Source organism: Brassica napus, chromosome A9 (assembly GCF_020379485.1).
Source record: "Brassica napus cultivar Da-Ae chromosome A9, Da-Ae, whole genome shotgun sequence".
In the NCBI taxonomy this organism is placed as follows: Eukaryota; Viridiplantae; Streptophyta; class Magnoliopsida; order Brassicales; family Brassicaceae; genus Brassica; species Brassica napus.
The window spans coordinates 28,488,218-28,504,565 of record NC_063442.1 but is presented as its reverse complement, the minus strand read 5'-3'; positions in this window follow the sequence as shown (position 1 = coordinate 28,504,565).

Genomic DNA, 16,348 nt, shown 5'->3' with positions numbered 1-16,348 from the left:
GTCTGTTCCGGTATGATCGGAAACTATGTAAAGGTGAGGAGGTTAAACAGCTCATTGGAGAAGCTTGGAACCAACACTACCGAGATTCAGTTGAGAACAAAATCGCAGCATACATACAAGCAATCTTGAGATGGAATAAGAAGCATCATGAAAACAGTCAAGTCAAAATCAAGGAGCAGAAACTTAAGCTAGAACAAGCCATGTCTAGTAGTGTAGCAAGCGAAGCGCTGATTGCAGAGATTAACAAAGAACTGAAAAAAGATTACAAAGAGGAGGAAGACTATCTGAGGCAGCGCAGTAGAACTTTATGGCTAGCACTTGGAGACATGAACTCTGGGTTCTTCCATGCCACAACCAGAGTAAGGCGTGGTCTAAACAAGTTCTCCGTAATCGAAAATGCCGAGGGTGATAATGTTTATGAAGAACCTGAGATCCTAGAGGCAATCACGACATACTTCTCCGGTCTCTTCACTTCAAGTTCACGTTCACCAATGGCAGCAATTGAGGAAGCTCTCACTTAACGCATCTCGGATGCTCTGTTCTCCACACACGAGGACAAGGCCCCAGGGCCAGATGGGTTCTCATCCAGGTTTTTCCGAACAAATTAGACAGCAGTAGGTCTAGATATCATAGCTGAGATAACTGAATTTTTCAGAGATGGAGTCTGGCCGCAAGGCATCAACCTCACTCATATCAGGCTGATTCCCAAAACAGTAGCGGAATATAGACTCATCGCTCTGTGCAACGTCTACTACAAAATCATATCCAAGATCCTAACGAGACGGTTACAACCAATGCTAGACTCGATCATCTCAGAGAATCAATCAACATTCATTGCCGGTAGAGTTATCACGGACAACATCATGATAACGCATGAAACATTGCACTACCGAAAGATATCGGGAGTAACAAAACATTGTGCCATGTCTGTGAAAACCAACATGAACCAAGCCTATGACCGGCTTGAATGGAACTTTATCGAGGCAATACTGCACAAATTCGGCTTTCGAGACTTTCTGTGGATGGATCATGGGCTGCTTGACCACAGTCCGATACTCAATCTTGCTAAACGGCAACGCCCAATGACTGGTTGTACCTACCCGCAGGATAAGACAGAGCGACCTCTTCTCACTGTTCATGTTCATCCTTTGTAGCGAGGTCTTTTCGGGACTTTGTGCAGCTACACAACGTCGCGGAACACTCTCAGGATTACAGGTAGCGAGAGGTAGCCCCAAGATCAACCACCTCCTCTTCGCAGACGATGCCATGTTCTTTACGAGGACAAACGAGAGGAGTCTAGCAGCACTGAAGGCAGTGATCCAAAAATACGAAGAAACTTCAGGTCAAACCATCAACCCCAACAAGTCCACTATCACCTTCTCAGATAATGCCAAGGGTGAAAATGTTTATGAAGAACCTGAGATTCTAGAGGCAATCACGACATACTTCTCCGGCTTTTCACTTCAAGTTCACGTTCACCAATGGCAGCAATTGAGGAAGCTCTCACTTGACGCATCTCGGTGACAGACAATATAGCACTCACGACTATCCTTAGTGCAAGAAAAATCCGAGATGCTTTGTTCTCCATACACGAGGACAAGGCCCCAGGGCCAGATGGGTTCTCATCCGGGTTTTTCCGAACAAATTTGAGAACAGTAGGTCTAGCTATCATAGCTGAGATAACTGAATTTTTCAAAGATGAAGTCTGGCTGCAAGGCATCAACCTCACTCATATCAGGCTGATTCCAAAGATTAGCTCTCCCAAAACAGTAGCGGAATATAGTCCCATCGCTCTGTGCAACGTCTACTACAAAATCATATCCAAGATCCTAACGAGACGGCTACAACCAATGCTAGCTCGATCATCTCAGAGAATCAATCAGCATTCATTACCAGTAGAGTTATCACAGACAACATCATGATAACGCATGAAACGTTGCACTACCTGAAGATATCGGGAGCAACAAAACATTGCGCCATGGCTGTGAAAACCGACATGAGCTAAGCCTATGACCGGCTTGAATGAAACTTTATCGAGGCAATACTGCACAAATTCGGCTTTCACGAGACTTTTTGTGGATGGATCATGGGCTGCTTGACCACAGTCCGATACTCAATCTTGCTAAACGGCAACGCCCAATGACTGGTTGTACCGATCCGCGGGATAAGACAGGGCGACCCCTTCTCACCGTTCCTGTTCATCCTTTGTAACAAGGTCTTATCGGGACTTTGTGCAGCTACACAACGTCGCGGAACACTCTCAGGATTACAGGTAGCGAGAGGTAGCCCCAAGATCAACCACCTCCTCTTCGCAGACGATACCATTTTCTTTACGAGGACAAACGAGAGGAGTGTAGCAGCACTGAAGGCAGTGATCCAAAAATACGAAGAAACTTCAGGTCACCCCTACAAGTCCACTATCACCTTCTCACATAATTCCGAGGGTGAAAATGTTTATGAAGAACTTGAGATCCTAGAGGCAATCACGACATACTTCTCCGGTCTCTTCACTTCAAGTTCATGTTCACCAATGGCAGCAATTGAGGAAGCTCTCACTTGACGCATCTCGGTAACAGCCAATATAGCACTCACGACAATCCCTAGTCCAAGAGAAATCCGAGATGCTATGTTCTCCATACACGAGGACAAGGCCCCAGGGCCAGACGGGTTCTCATCCGGGTTTTTCCGAACAAATTGGACAGCAGTAGGTCTAGCTATCATAGCTGAGATAACTGAATTTTTCAGAGATGGAGTTTGGCCGCAAGGTATCAACCTCACTCATATCAGGCTGATTCTAAAGATTAGCTCTCCCAAAACAGTAGCGGTATATAGACCCATCGCTCTGTGCAACGTCTACTACAAAATTATATCCAAAATCCTAACGAGACAGCTACAACCAATGCTAGGCTCGATCATCTCAGAGAATCAATCAGCATTCATTGCCGATAGAGTTATCACGGACAACATCATGATAACGCATGAAACGTTGCACTACCTGAAGATATCGGGAGCAACAAAACATTGCGCCATAGCTGTGAAAACCGACATGGGCTAAGCCTATGACTGGCTTGAATGGAATTTTATCGAGGCAATACTGCACAAATTCGGCTTTCACGAGACTTTCTGTGGATGGATCATGGGCTGTTTGACCACAGTCCCATACTCAATCTTGCTAAACGGCAACGCCCAATGACTGGTTGTACCTACCTGTGAGATAAGATAGGGCGACCCCTTCTCACCGTTCATGTTCATCCTTTGTAGCGAGGTTTTATCGGGACTTTGTGCAGCTACACAACGTCGCAGAACACTCTCAGGATTACAGGTAGCGAGAGGTAGCCCCAAGATCAACCACCTCCTCTTCGCAGACGATACCATGTTCTTTACGAGGACAAACGAGAGGAGTGTAGCAGCACTGAAGGCAATGATCCAAAAATACGAAGAAACTTCAGGTCAAACCATCAACCCCAACAAGTCCACTATCACCTTCTCACATAATTTTGAGGGTGAAAATGTTTATGAAGAACCTGAGATCCTAGAGGCAATCACGACATACTTCTCCGGTCTCTTCACTTCAAGTTCATGTTCACCAATGGCAGCAATTGAGGAAGCTCTCACTTGACGCATCTCGGTGACAAACAATATATCACTCACGACTATCCCTAGTGCAAAAGAGAAATTCGAGATGCTCTGTTCTCCATACACGAGGACAAGGCCTCAGGGCCAGATGGGTTCTCAGCCGGGTTTTTCCGAACAAATTGGACAGCAGTAGGTCTAGCTATCATAGCTGAGATAACTGAATTTTTCAGAGATGGAGTTTGGCCGCAAGGCATCAACCTCACTCATATCAGGCTGATTCCAAAGATTAGCTCTCCCAAAACAGTAGCGGAATATAGACCCATTGCTCTGTGCAACGTCTACTACAAAATCATATCCAAGATCCTAACGAGACGGCTACAACCAATGCTAAACTCGATCATCTCAGAGAATCAATCAGCATTCATTGCCGTTAGAGTTATCACGGACAACATCATGATAACGCATGAAACGTTGCACTACCTCAAGATATCGGGAGTAACAAAATATTGCGCCATGGCTGTGAAAACTGACATGAACTAAGCCTATGACCGGTGTGGGAACCGAAATTCGCACTGTCGATTTCCGTTTAAATAAGGAAACTAAGAAAACCCTAGTTTCCCAGAGGACCCGGATATCTGTTAATTACCACACGTCAAGCAATCAGAACACGAGAATAACAACGATAAAAATAAGAAATCGAAAAGAGAGCAAAATAGATCTTATTCCGAATCTGCGTATGAGCGTTACAACAAGGTATAAGCCTGGGCTCGAGAGCTGTCGGCGAGATTCCTAGTTCTAGCAACCCTAAGACGGCTAAACCTAATTGAGTCGCAGCTCGAAATAACAAAAACGGAAAGTTGCCTAAATCGCTCTAAGTGCTAAGTTTGCTCTGAAAAAGTTCCCCCCTGTGCTCCTCGCCTAGGACTCCTTATATACTAGCTCCAAGGTCGGTTTACGCTTTTACTCTTCTGCCCTTAAGCCGTCATAGCATAAAAACGGAGATATTCCATTTTTCCCGATCTTCACAATTATCTTCAAAACTTCCGTATTTATCCGCGGAAACTTAACATTTATCCTTCTTCGCGGGCCAAGCGCGAACCATGCTGTGGTTCACGGGCTTTTGGTTAGGAAAAATCGTAGGATGGGCCTCGAGTCGTGTTTTAGGTCTCTTTGGGCCGTCTTCCGACTCGACGCGTTTACTACGAGTTTTCCGCGGTTTCTAATCCGCGAAGTTTGATCGATGAATTAGAATAGCGGGAAACATAGACTGAGCTTGCTACGGTCTTCGGGAGATAGCATTCGAAGGTTTGACGAGAATGCAAGGACTGGTGTCGTATCGATGTTCGGAAAGGTTCAATCGCTACACAGCGACCGAACTTTGGCTCGAGCCCGGTCGCTATGTAGCGACCGAGCGAAACGAGTGCTCGGTCGCTACGTAGCGACCGAGCTTGGCTTGAGCTCGGTCGCTACGTAGCGACCGAGCGGGACGATCGCTCGGTCGCTACGTAGCGACCGAGCTTGGCTGAGCTCGGTCGCTACGTAGCGACCGAGCTTTGGCTCGAGCTCGGTCGCTACGTAGCGACCGAGCGGGACGATCGCTCGGTCGCTACGTAGCGACCGAGCGGGACGATCGCTCGGTCGCTACGTAGCGACCGAGCTTTGGCTTGAGCTCGGTCGCTACGTAGCGACCGAGCGGGACGATCGCCCGGTCGCTACGTAGCGACCGAGCTTGGCTGAGCTCGGTCGCTACGTAGCGACCGAGCGGGACGATTGCTCGGTCGCTACGTAGCGACCGAGCTTTGGCCCGAGCTTGGTTGCTACGTAGTGACCGAGCGGGACGATCGTTTGGTTTGAATCCCAAAGAATACTTCTTCGTAGAAATAACCTCGTATAGTTTATTTTTACGAAAATTACATCCCTTCTTTAACTCTTTCGGAAATACGATCTCTGAGGATTTTCGGATGGTAATTCCGTCGTAACCGTTTTTGACCCCAACAGTTAGCCCCCCAGCCCGTTAGGATCATGCATGGGGGGATCCTAGCGTGCGGTTAGGCATGTTTGGCAAGTTAGGCGTGATGGATGGAATTTATATGCGAAAGTCCGAGCTTGAATAGTAAATCCTCATGTCTTATAAGAAGAGAGGTAGGTAACTTGTTCCATAATTTTTTCACTTTCTTGTTTTTCTCTAAGATCTATCAAAAACTTTCTATCTTTCTCTCCACCCTTTTCCTCTATTCTCTTAAGAGAAGTGTAAAGATGTCGAGCAAGAAAAAGATTGCGAAAAAAGGGTCTTCGTCCGCGAGTCCTTACGAAGAGCTCGTCGTTCCGAAGACGGAGTTCGTGCCTCACTCGGTGCATCCTGCCGAGAACGAGGCATGGTGGGTTGCTCATTACGGCTCGTTGATCCCTCCCAAGGAGAAGCCATTCCCGGTCCTCGTCCATCGTGGAGTCGAGGGAAAGGACGCAAGTAGGACCACTGACGAGTTTCTCGCGACGATGCGGTCGTTCTACCGCATCCCGGATGTTGTGGAGTTCCGGGTTCCCTGCCGCGGGGAGTGTGCTAACAACCCCCCGGAGGGTTACTTTACTTGTTATGAGGTGTTCATAGTGCGTTGTCGCCTCTGGTTCCCCATACCCGAAATTCTCGTCCGAGTGTTGGACCGTTTTGAAGTCGCGATAAGTCAGTTGACACCCCTTGCCATTCAGCACCTTATTGGGATCTTGATCCTAAGCTATGAGCATGGCCTTTCCCTTTCCGTCGATCATTATGAAGCGCTTTTGAGGCTTCAACTTGTCAAGGATACGGATAAGCATAGGTTTGTCCCTCGGAAATTTATGTCGGTGGTTAAGAAGTTCATTTCGAACTTCAACTCGTGGAAGAAGTTCTTTTTCTTTGTTCGTTTGGACGCTGCGTCCGTCGAAGAGAGTTGCATTCCACTGTTCCGGAGGTTGCCGAACAATCGTCCCTTCATCAATCCTCTTGCTCCGTTCCCTGAGGATATTATCGCGGTGAGGGATCTTCTCAGGAATGGTCCCTTCTTCTGGACTTCTTTCACGCCGAGAAGGGTTCGGAAGGCGCTGAAATTTGTGCAACCTGGTCCAGCTTTGGACGCGGATACGGGAAGCGACTCCGAACCCGACGGCCAGAGTCCCGTTGAAGCTCCGACAGCCGCGCCGGAGTCGAGCTCTTGGAAGGGAAAAGACGTCGATCTCGGCGACATAGAGTTTTCGATGGATGACTCTATGCTTCCAGGATGGGATCCGAACCTTGCTTACGGCGACGGAAGCGGTTCGAGCGAAGCCCCCATTCCGGACTTCGATGATTTCTTTGCTGGGCTGCCATCGGGTTTCGATGCTCCTCCTCCTACGAAAGAATCGGCGAGGCCGAGAGTCGTTGCGGAAGGATCTCGCATCATCAATGGGGTTAGTTTTTTTTGGGAATTTTTAAGTGATTGTCCTATGTATGGATTTGTAACACGCCTATTGATTTTGCAGGGCCTGAGCTTGCTGGGCTCGGCCATCGAGGCGGGTCATAGAGAAGCCATGGTCTACCGCTTCAAGGCGGAGAAAGCGGAGCGGGATCTCGCCCGTGTGCAAGGCGAGATGCTGGAGCGAGAGGCACAGCTTACTCGTGATCATGCGCGGGCTGTTCGCAGATCGGAGAGGAAAGGCAAAAGAGAGATCGTCGAGGTGATGAAGACTCGCGCATCTCAGTTCCAGGTTGAGTACGGGAATCTTAAGAATGCCTTTACCTCGGTGGGCGACTTTCGCGAGTGCCGTGGTTCGGTCGGAAGTCTTTGGAGGACGCAAGCCGACGACTATGTGTTTGAAGAAGAAATGAGCTTGATGAAGAGTGGGATGAGTGACCGTGCCCACGCTGAGGCGCTTATCCCTCCGATCGACGAGAGGATTCAAGGGTTCTGGGATTCCATCCCGGTTTCTCCTGATACCGAGGAGGTCCCGATCGATTTTCACGGCGGTGGCGAGGAAGTGGATCGTCCTGCGGATGCGTTTGGTGCTTCGTTGTCCGGGGACTTCGACTTTGGATTATGAGGGATGGATCAGTTATCCTTGTTTTCGGTCGAATGTGGCCCTTTGAATTTGGATTTCGTTTAGGCCACGATGGCCGTATTTGTATTTCCGGGACTGGCCGTTGGTGGCTTTGAATCCCTTGCCGCTTTACGCGGTTTATTTATATGATAAATGTTTCGTTTCGAGTTTTTCCTGAGTAGGGTTGAAGTAAATACGAGTTGTCGTCTCGTATGTAGTTCTAATTAGACGTTCGATCTGTTGGTTCGTTCGTGATTTTCGTAAAAATTTATCTGTCTTTACGATTTTCGAGAACATTGAGATACGAACGGAGAGGCATGGTTTATGATCTCGTATCTTTTAGATATCATGCCTTGAGATGTTTGAGACCAGAGCGTTGGGTTTAGGGCAAGACCTAGGTTTACTTTCGGTTAAGGTTTGTGCGGTGACTAGCCGGCTATCGTTTTTCCTGTTGCGATTTCTTCCTGACTCGCACCGGTTTAAAGTCCGCGATATGTTCTCGGCTTATATGACTTGTATGGTACGAATCGAGCATCTTCTCAGAATCTGGAAGTGCTAAACCAAAATTTCGGATTTTTGTTGTAGCGCGCTTTTGTCCTTGTGCTGGACGTTTTTAAAGATCAAAAGAGTGATCGGATTGCGTTTGTTTAAGACGGCTGGCGTGTTCGTCGGGGCCAATCGACGAACGGGGTGTAAGGTTTTTAGTGGTCGCGTTCGGACAATTTGTTTAGCATTGTCCTCGAATTTTAACTTTTTGCGACGTCTCGCAGTTATTTTCGAGGATTATGCGTGTTTGAAAGGTGATAATCTTTACGATTTTTGGGCCGGATGAGGCCGCAGACGAGCGTAAACTGAAGCGTAAGCGTTTTCGATAAAAAGACAGTGTATATTGTAAAAATTTTTATGTTTCTAAAAACTCGATTACAATAATGGCGATTGTGGGAGTATACGAGTATACGCACCCACTCCCCCCCCCTTTTTAGAGAGGGGGATAGCTGAACTCGTCTTTTGACAAGCTGCCTACGTACCCCTTTCGAGGATCAAGCCATCTCGTAGTTCTGTTTCATGCCGCGAGTGTTCTTACTCGGCGGTTGGTGTCGCGATGTCCGCCTTGACCGTGTCGATCGTGGCTGGGTCGACGCTATTTTCCGGATGTTCCGGTTGAGTTGTCGCGTGGGCTTCGGATTTATGTCGAGCTTCGACGTCCGATGCGTTTGCGTTGACAGACGATTTTACTTCGTCCTTGTGCGGGGTGCTTTTGGCCGAAGATCGATCTATCTTCGCGCGTTTGCCGTTTGCAGAAGCCGTGATTTGCCTTAACTTATGCTCCGCGAGGAAGCATAGTCGCGACTGTTTTTGGCATCCCCAGATGGCCGCGACTCCGCTCGGCGTTGGGAACTTGAGACCCAGGTGGTAAGTTGACGGAACTGCCTGCATGGCGTTGAGCCATGGGGTTCCCATGATCACGTTGTAGATAGCGGGATGGTCGACTACCGCGAATTCGACGATTTTCGTGATCTCCTTGGCCATGACTGGCAATTGGATTGACCCGAGAGTCATCGACACTTCGCCTGAAAAACCCGTGAGTGGTTTTGGCGTCGGAATTACCTCTCCGAGTTCGATACTCATCCGATTGAGAGTGTCGCGGAAGATTACGTTGACCGTGCTTCCCGTATCGACGAGTACCCTTCCGACTTCTAAATCTCGTATGACGAGATCTATGACGAGAGGGTCGCAGTGAGGTTGGTCGATACCGCCGGCTTCTTCCTCCGTGAAGGTGATCGAGCAATTTTGGCCGTCTCGAGGAGGAGACCATGTAGGCCATTTTGCGCTTGATTCTGCCTTCCGTTGGTAAGCCTTGATGGCTGACACGGTATCGCCGCAGTATTGAGATCCTCCGATGATCATATTGACTCTGCGACGATTGTTATCGTTCCCTTTGTCATCCGGCCTCCTACCGCGTTTATCCCCAGGTTGGTTTCGTTGAGGAGATTTTTCGGCGGGCGGATTTCTGTCCGTCTTTGGAGGCCGATCAGAATCGAGGATGAGATCCTTGACGCTAGTTACTTCCGAAAGCTCTCCAGCGAGCAGCTTCGCGGCCAGTCTTGCTCCTAAGACTTTGCAATTAGTCGTGGAGTGTCCTCGGGATTGGTGGAACTCGCAGAAGGTGTTCTCGTCATACCCTTGATTGCGAGTCCATGTGTTGCCCGTGGTCCGGCCTTGATCCGAACTGATCGCATAGTTATGCGCCCCTTGGAGATCTTCCCCCTCGTGATGGACGTACTTGTCGTTACGAGAGTTCTTCTTTTTCCCCTTCGGATCTGCGTCTTTCGAGGATGGTCTTGCCGGCTTATGTTTTTGCGATAAGACTTTAGTTTCTTCCTCCACTATGATATAGTCTGTTGCTTTGTGGAGGGCGTCCTGGATCGTTCGCGGTTTGTCGAGAGTTATCCATTTTCTGAATTTCGACTTGTACCAGAGCGTCTTTCTCAGCGCGTCGATGGCCACTTTGTCGCTTATCCCGCTGACCCTGGACATTATCAATTTGAATCGGCTGATAAACTCGCGGAGGGGTTCGTCTTCCCTCTGGGAGAGACTCCAGAGATCAACATCGGAGGTTTCCCTGTCTATGAATACAGAGTACTGTTTGAGGAATTCCGATGCGAGCTGTCGAAAACTCCCGATGGTGTTGCGACGAAGGCGTGCGAACCATTCGAGCGCTGCTCCTTCAAGATTTTCGACGAACAGGCGGCAATAGCCGGCATCCTTTTCGCCGTCCTTCAGTCTTGCTCTTCCCATCGCGATGTGGAAAGCCTGAAGGTGCGCTTTCGGATCGGCCGTACCATCGTACTTCGGTACTTTGATCTTTCCCGGATCGGACACCCTCATGTCCGAAATGCGATTGGTAAAGGGGGTCTTTCGAGCTCCTTCCAGCAGTCGATCGATCTCGGGGGCGGCACTAGTAGCATGATGGATTTGAGACTTTACGGCTCTCACTTCTGCCGCAGTCTTGGTGATGTAGTCGCGAAGATCGCGGATATCCGATGTCTCGTCAGAGGATTTCCGAGCCTGTCGGCGCTTACTGCGAGTGAGCTCGGTTTGCCTTTCGGCCAGCTCCTCTTGTTCGTTCCAATAGGCGACTTCTTCTTCTTCCGTCATTGGTTTTTCGAACGGGGAGCCTTCCCGAGCGGATCGGCTTCTGGTCCTTCTTGGATGTCTGTCGCCATCCTCGTCGCTGTCGTTGGAGACATCGCTAGGGTCCAGGTCAATGTGTTCGGCTTCGTTATCCTCCGAGTCCTTTGCAGGGAGCGGAAGACTTTCAGAGTTCCCCTTCTCGATGGGAGACTTCTCGCTGGGGTTTTGACCGGAAGGTCGTTCCCGCGCGACTCCTGCTCTATCGAGTGGGGTGGCGAAATCGAGCCTCTTCCCGCGGATTTTGGTGGTTCCGCGGGGACGGATAGCTTGGGTCCTTGCCGTTAAGGTTTCAACCTGTTTGGTCAAGGTATTCACGAGCTTATCCTGTTCTTCCGACCTTTTTTCATAGGTGGCGAACATCTTTTTAAACTCCTCGAGAGTCGCGGCGTTGGCTTGCGCGTTGGCCGCAGATACGTCCGCTACCGGAGTGTGGAGATCGGTGCCGCTGCCTCCGTTAAGGGGAGTTTGCACGTTATCCGCGTCGTTGGTTGACATGTCTGACTGTGTGTGGCTTTTGCGGGTTAGATTGATCCGTAAGTCCCCCTCCTTCTAGCGCCAAACTGTGGGAACCGAAATTCGCACTGTCGATTTCCGTTTAAATAAGGAAACTAAGAAAACCCTAGTTTCCCAGAGGACCCGGATATCTGTTAATTACCACACGTCAAGCAATCAGAACACGAGAATAACAACGATAAAAATAAGAAATCGAAAAGAGAGCAAAATAGATCTTATTCCGAATCTGCGTATGAGCGTTACAACAAGGTATAAGCCTGGGCTCGAGAGCTGTCGGCGAGATTCCTAGTTCTAGCAACCCTAAGACGGCTAAACCTAATTGAGTCGCAGCTCGAAATAACAAAAACGGAAAGTTGCCTAAATCGCTCTAAGTGCTAAGTTTGCTCTGAAAAAGTTCCCCCTGTGCTCCTCGCCTAGGACTCCTTATATACTAGCTCCAAGGTCGGTTTACGCTTTTACTCTTCTGCCCTTAAGCCGTCATAGCATAAAAACGGAGATATTCCATTTTTCCCGATCTTCACAATTATCTTCAAAACTTCCGTATTTATCCGCGGAAACTTGACATTTATCCTTCTTCGCGGGCCAAGCGCGAACCATGCTGTGGTTCACGGGCTTTTGGTTAGGAAAAATCGTAGGATGGGCCTCGAGTCGTGTTTTAGGTCCCTTTGGGCCGTCTTCCGACTCGACACGTTTACTACGAGTTTTCCGCGGTTTCTAATCCGCGAAGTTTGATCGATGAATTAGAATAGCGGGAAACATAGACTGAGCTTGCTACGGTCTTCGGGAGATAGCATTCGAAGGTTTGACGAGAATGCAAGGACTGGTGTCGTATCGATGTTCGGAAAGGTTCAATCGCTACACAGCGACCGAACTTTGGCTCGAGCCCGGTCGCTATGTAGCGACCGAGCGAAACGAGTGCTCGGTCGCTACGTAGCGACCGAGCTTCGGCTTGAGCTCGGTCGCTACGTAGCGACCGAGCGGGACGATCGCTCGGTCGCTACGTAGCGACCGAGCTTGGCTGAGCTCGGTCGCTACGTAGCGACCGAGCTTTGGCTCGAGCTCGGTCGCTACGTAGCGACCGAGCGGGACTATCGCTCGGTCGCTACGTAGCGACCGAGCTTGGCTGAGCTCGGTCGCTACGTAGCGACCGAGCGGGACGATCGCTCGGTCGCTACGTAGCGACCGAGCGGGACGATCGCTCGGTCGCTACGTAGCGACCGAGCGGGACGATCGCTCGGTCGCTACGTAGCGACCGAGCTTTGGCTTGAGCTCGGTCGCTACGTAGCGACCGAGCGGGACGATCGCCCGGTCGCTACGTAGCGACCGAGCTTGGCTGAGCTCGGTCGCTACGTAGCGACCGAGCGGGACGATTGCTCGGTCGCTACGTAGCGACCGAGCTTTGGCCCGAGCTTGGTTGCTACGTAGTGACCGAGCGGGACGATCGTTTGGTTTGAATCCCAAAGAATACTTCTTCGTAGAAATAACCTCGTATAGTTTATTTTTACGAAAATTACATCCCTTCTTTAACTCTTTCGGAAATACGATCTCTGAGGATTTTCGGATGGTAATTCCGTCGTAACCGTTTTTGACCCCAACAACCGGCTTGAATGAAATTTTATCGAGGCAATACTGTACAAATTCGGCTTTCACGAGACTTTCTGTGGACTGATCATGGGCTGTTTGACCACAGTCCGATACTCAATCTTTCTAATCGGCAACGCCCAATGACTGGTTGTACCTACCTGTGGGATAAGACAGGGCGAGCCCTTCTCACCGTTCCTGTTCATCCTTTGTAGCGAGGTCTTATCGGGACTTTGTGCAGCTACACAACGTCTCGGAACACTCTCAGGATTACAGGTAGCGAGAGGTAGCCCCAAGATCAACCACCTCCTCTTCGCAGACAATACCATGTTCTTTACGAGGACAAACGAGAGGAGTGTAGCAGCACTGAAGTTAATGATCCAAACATACGAAGAAACTTCAGGTCAAACCATCAACCCCAATAAGTCTACTATCACCTTCTCACATAAACCCCCCCCCCTCCCCCCCCCCCCCCGAGATGGAGTTTGGCCGCAAGGCATCAACCTCACTCATATCAGGCTGATTCCAAAGATTAGCTCTCCCAAAACAGTAGCGGAATATAGAACCATTGCTCTGTGCAACGTCTACTACAAAATCATATCCAAGATCCTAACGAGACGGCTACAACCAATGCTAAACTTGATCATCTCAGAGAATCAATCAGCATTCATTGCCGGTAGAGTTATCACGGACAACATCATGATAACGCATGAAACGTTGCACTACCTGAAGATATCGGGAGCAACAAAATATTGCACCATGGCTGTGAAAACTGACATGAACTAAGCCTATGACCGGCTTGAATGGAATTTTATCGAGGCAATACTGTACAAATTCGGCTTTGAGGCAATACTGTACACATAAACCCCCCCCCCCCCCCCCCCCCCCCTCCCCCAAAGATAAGAGAAAGAGTAAAGAACAGCCTTGGAATCTCGAAAGAAGGGGGTGTGGGCAAATACTTAGGCTTACCCGAGCACTTTGACCGGAGGAAACGAGATATGATTACATCGATTGTGGATCGCATTAATCAGAAAGCAGCTAGTTGGAGCACACACCAACTCTCGGCTGGAGGGAAGATGGTGATGTTACAGTCAGTGCTATCCGCGACTCCATCCCACTCCATGATGTGCTTCAAACTTCCGAAAAGCTAAACCAACCGAATCCAAACTGCACTGACCCGCTTCTGGTGGGATGACAGCCCTGAGAAGAGGAAAATGTGTTGGATCGCATGGACAAAACTAGCAAAGCCAAAGACCGAAGGAGGCCTGGGTTTTCGCGATATCGAAACCTTCAATGATGCACTCTTAAGAAAGCAAGGATGGCGTATCTTAAAGAACCCGGAATGTCTGTTAGCTAGAGTATTGCTTGGGAAATATTGCAAATATGAGTCCTTCCTGCAGGTTCAACCATCGAACGCGTGCTCGCATGGATGGTGAAGCATCTTGTGTGGCCGAAACCTGCTACTTGAGAATACAACCAGGACTATCGGGGATGGACAAAACACTAGCGTCTGGTACGATGCAGGGTGCTCAACTGAGAAGATGCTCCAACTGATAGGACCACCAGAAGCGTCATCGATTAACCTCAAAGTTGCAGACTTGATGATGCCAGATACGACATAATGGAACAAGGAGCTCGTTGATATTACGTGTATACGCACACCAATTAACCTAATGTGCACACTACCATAATCGAATGGTATGTCGATGTAGCACTTTAGGATCGAATCCACAAAGACCAACGATTACACTTTATCTTTAGGGGATCAGAATTAAGCTAAAACAAAGTGGAGGTTTTTAAATAAGTAAATAACTTAAAGAAAAAGTAACAAGATGAGGTTGTTTTGAATTGATTTAAAGGCGCTAGTCTGGACTTTCTTCTTCAGGTATGGAAATCGCATGCCAAGCAATTATTCAAGTCCAGTGTATAACAAGTCTAAACTCGGATCACTCAGGTTGAATCAACCCACTCTCGTGGTATTGATTCCTTTGCAAATTGGTCTTGATGCCTAAACTCTCATTTGAATCAAGATGCGATAGCAAGCTTAAAAGATCAAGTCGATATGTTCACAATACATCCTAATATCTACTATCACTGACTAGGGATGCAAAGCTTATTCAAATCATATCAAGTAATCAATTAAAGGCTAGCTATATTGATTAACCCTAATTCATGCACTAAGTGATCGGTTCAATGCAAGCAATATGAACATATGTGAATGTAGACAATCTTAAGATGACTTATTTATGCTTCAGCTCACGAATCCAAAATCCTAGAACCCTAAACTAACTCGGTGACTACTCAGCCATGAACAGAGAAAACACAGAGATAACAGATGAAGAAAACATTTCTGAATAAATAATAGAAAGCAAAAAGGGTTTAGAAATCTTCTCCAAAGGGTATAGAGATTATTCTCCCTTAACAAGAGTACAAGTTTTCTCCCTCTCAAATCTCTCTAAAAAGTAACGTAGTATGTATAAAATAATAAGAAAAGATAGATATGCAGGTCTGTGGCGGCCAAGGAGAAAAAGGGGAAAGCCCTAGGTAAAATCCCGAAACATTTGGAAACTTTCTTAAAAATCTCTGCCGCTGGAACAGGTACTCAGGTCGCTCCGCTCGACTGTTTTGCGTGAAAATCACCAAATTGCATTGTTTTCTGCCTCTTTTGTTCCAGTTGGTCCATCTCCTATCCAATGCAACTCCAGACCTGTAATGACTCGAAAAGGACTGGGAATACTCGATAAAGATTTGAAAACCAATTAGAAAACATATATACAAAATGCCAAAAACACTATATATCACTCGTCTACAAACTACTTCCGACAGAAGCAAATGACATCTTCTGCATCAAGCCTAGCAAACCTGGAACCGCAGATTCTTTCAACTGGCTCCTCACAATGAATGGGGAATACTCCACTAAAACTGGATACTATTCTGGATTGAAGAACTTGGAAGATGCAGATCCCAACCGACCTATCTAACAACCATGCGACTGGATGAAAGATGTATGGCTCTTGCCACTGCCGCCTAAACTGCGAGTTTTCATATGGAAGATAATGAGAGGAGCCCTGCTGTTGGGGGATAATTTGGAAACTAGGGGCCTTATGGACTCCTCGAAATGTACCTTCTGCAGCTTGAGAGAGACTGCAAATCACCTGTTCTTGACCTGCAACTATGCAAAGACAATATGGTCTCTCGCACCTATAGCACACCGGGCTTCCTTAACAAATGCAACAAGCTTCACAACGGAGCTGCAAGCATCTAAAAAACTATCAAACCTACCAACAACTGGAGTAACAAATGGCTCTCTGTTCCCATGGATTGTTTGGTTAATCTAGCTAGAAAGGAATCAAAGAATCTATGAGAACAGACGCTTCACTGAAACAGAGACACTATCCAAAGCTATAGCTGACGCCCGTGAATGGACGGAAGC